The sequence below is a fragment of the Sinocyclocheilus grahami genome, unplaced genomic scaffold, assembly GCF_001515645.1.
Source record: "Sinocyclocheilus grahami isolate Dianchi unplaced genomic scaffold, SAMN03320097.WGS_v1.1 scaffold238.1, whole genome shotgun sequence".
NCBI classification, from domain to species: Eukaryota; Metazoa; Chordata; class Actinopteri; order Cypriniformes; family Cyprinidae; genus Sinocyclocheilus; species Sinocyclocheilus grahami.
The window spans coordinates 74,516-77,798 of NW_015505417.1; the positions used below are offsets into that span (position 1 = coordinate 74,516).

Here is a 3,283-nt window from a genome sequence, read left to right on the forward strand (position 1 = left end):
CGTGTCTGCATGTGAGCGTTATATAAACGTCTGAACACAAGTAGCTGACACTTCTTTCAAAGCCTCACTGTGACTCGGAAGCCTGATTTTGTGCCTCTCTATAGAGAAAAAGAAAAAAAAACACCTACATACAAGCTACAACAAACTACAAAACCCACGCTGCTGTGTCTTAAGACATGCTTTGCTTTCCACAGGCTTCAGATAGTGGCGGAGGGTCTGTTGCTTTGCTTTCTGGGCTTCTGGTTTTATTCTCGTATCATTTTTGTAAGGTGGAGATGATGAATGTGTATGAGTGTGTGTCTGGGTTTTTTTTCTTTTGGTTGTTTTTGTCTTGTGACCACTGTATACAGAATGGATAACACTGCTGATTTGCCTGTAATCGTTATATTGTTTGATTCAAACATAAAAGTTCTCTTATATCTTCGCTGTTTCTTTTTGATATGCTACATTAAAATGGTCAGGAGTTAATTTTTTTGGCCAGTCAGTCTGAAATCAGACATTATAGTTTTCTTTTTACCTTGGTTTAATTTAGTTAATATATATGCATTATATTTGTATACTGTAGAATTAAATTGTCAAACCTAAACATTTTTTTTCATTATTTGGGTGAAAACTGAAAAGGCCATATTGCCCCCACCCCCCTATCTCCAATGTGGTATTTTCATTATTTTTTAAATTTTTTTCGATGAAAAACTAAAATTTTATACAGTGTGAATGAAAAATAAATCATAGGTTGTATTGCCTTTATGCGGACTTAAATATTTGCGGCATTTTATGCAAAAAATTATGGGTTCCTTAAAGAAAATCATCAAGAATGTGAAAAATAAGGGATTGTCACAATGCAAAAATATCCCAAAATCATTAACTGTTAATGAACTCCTGAAACATGTGAGAACCGACTTTATATATTTTTTTAAGTTCTGGAAGATTCTGTCATCAAGTGTCCGTCTTCAAAAAGATGACCGCTGGCTGGATGCCACCCACTTCTCCACTTCGTCTGCTTCATTCATCCAAATGAATGTTCCCAGCCATCGTATGTTATAACATTAGACTTTAGAGAGTGGACATGACCATGAGATGACAGTACAAGTGAAAACATTCAGCTCAAGCACTTTGAAAATGCTATTTTTCATGACTTGTGGAATAAGAGACATCTTTCATCTACACCATTCTCTTTATTTCTCATTTGTCAATTTCTTCTCTCAAGTGCTGTTTGATCAGTTTCTTGTCACTTTACTGTCATCTTTATTCAATTGAGGAGGGTTATTCTATGAAACAGAAAAAAGAAAATACTTATAAAAATGATACCAGATGTTATTGTGTTAACAGACACTTTTTTTTTTTTTATGTGTCAATAAAAATGACATTCGATGTTTAGATACTCTCCCATTCAGAAGTTTGGGCTCAGATTTAAAAAAAAATTTTTTTTTGAAAAAGTTATTGGAAATTGTAATTATTTTAATATATTTTAAAATGTAATCTATTCATGTGATGGCAAAGTTGAATTTTCATATTCATACACATTTCCTTCATAAATCATTGTAATTTGTTAATTTTTGTCATTTCTTATTATCAATATTGAAAACAATTGCGCTGCTTTTAAACATTTATGGAAACAACTTTTCCCCAAGATTCCTTGATGAATAGAAAGTTCAAAAGAACAGATTTTAACATTTTACAAGTGTTACTTTTGATCATTTTAATGCAGGCTTGCTGAACAAAATACATTGTATGAAAAATCTTAAAGGGGTCATATGATGCGATTTCAAGTTTTCCTTTCGAAACTAAAAAAGTAACCAGTTGTATATAATAATAATGAGAGAACAATTATGAAAATATGCCAAGCTTTGTGGTCTTATGACTTGCAATCCCAGAATGCCCTCTGTGATCGCACCGATAACTTTCCCATTAATTTTAGTCGATGTGACAAGAAGCTGGTCTGAGAACCCAACTTATGATCAACTCAACATCTCACTCTCTCTCGGGCAATTCTCATCTTCACAGGTTGTCCAAAAGTCAGCCAAGTATTTTTAGAGGTGGGGGATGCAAAATAAGCGTTTGAGATTTGCTTAAAGGTGCTGTAAGCGGTTTCGGCTGTCAGCACCCCCTGTCTGCAAGCCTGAACATGCCAAATGAATGATAGACTTGAACTATTCTAATTGGCTGGTTTTATCTGCAGTATAGTAAGGACATTTAAAAAAAAAAAAAAAAACTTGAAGCACTTCAAATGCAAACTTGCACAGCAGTGTTACACAATAGGTTTCAGACTTATGAAGAGTTTCTAAATAAGATTACATTGAAATTATTGCAAATGTGTGCCATCATTTCTGAGGTTAGCCGTTTCGGCTTGGCTCACTGTTGCAGTACATGCAACTTTCTGGAGGTCTGTTTTTTGTATGCACTCTTCTTCGCATTAACATTCATTCTTTCATTTATTAGCAAAAGTCAGTTTTACATATCGTTCAGTGCAACATCAAAAGAGAAGCAGAAAAGAGTTCTTTGATCAAAAATCAACGGGAGGTCGTCATATAATTATCATGCTTTGTGTTTGCGGTGGTTTGTCTATTCTTTCTCTCCTCTGGGTCTTTGACAGGTAAATGGCAAGCCACACCGTAGGCATCAGAAATTGTGTCTCAAGGTGTGTATCCGTTTGATTGTTAATTAAAGGGTTTCCGCCTTCCATGTGAGTAGGTCTCTGTGTGCCAGCTCTGTGATACCCACATGCTGACTAAACTCAGAATTTGTCACCTGTACTGAACAATGAAAACGTGCCCTGAGAGCCATTGGTGATGTTTTGTTCTGCTGGGTTCTGCTTTAACCAAGTGGTCTCAGAAAAGAATTAATCTGATGAGTTCATCTCCTCTTACTAGAATATAAGAATATGGCTTTAATTAATCACAAAGCTCCGTCTGCACATTGATGTGACTGATCCTATGAATCTCCACAGATAAAGAATTCAAGGAAATGTGAGGACATGTCTGTTCCTGTTCCGATGCCGTAAAAACCTAATGGGGAAAATCACAGCGTGTTGGAGGGGGGTTGCAGAGGGTCATGTAGGTTTCTATCCAAATCTGAAAAGCCTTCAGGCATTTAAAGTTCACAATTATATTCAAATCTGTCTTAATTGTCATAGAGTGCTGGGAAGCCACTTTGACAGAGCTTCCCAAGGTACAAGCTGGTCTCAATTTAAAGTAGTTCAATTACAGTCAAGCAACCCAATTTAAAGTGTAAAAAAGTTTACGTTTGATCGATAATATAATTTACGTAATTTAATGATATAATG

At 35.2% G+C, this 3,283-nt stretch overlaps 1 protein-coding gene across 2 annotated transcripts in view; it reads left to right on the plus strand.

The window, feature by feature from the left end:
• Positions 1-121, plus strand: part of LOC107597823 (dual specificity mitogen-activated protein kinase kinase 6) — a 22,385-nt gene extending 22,264 nt beyond the window's left edge. For both annotated transcript variants that reach the window (XM_016289015.1, XM_016289016.1), the window contains one exon: positions 1-121. This exon is cut by the window's left edge and continues 1,347 nt beyond it. The gene's annotated coding sequence lies outside the window, so the exon portion shown is untranslated.
• Positions 122-3,283: the final 3,162 nt, after the last annotated feature.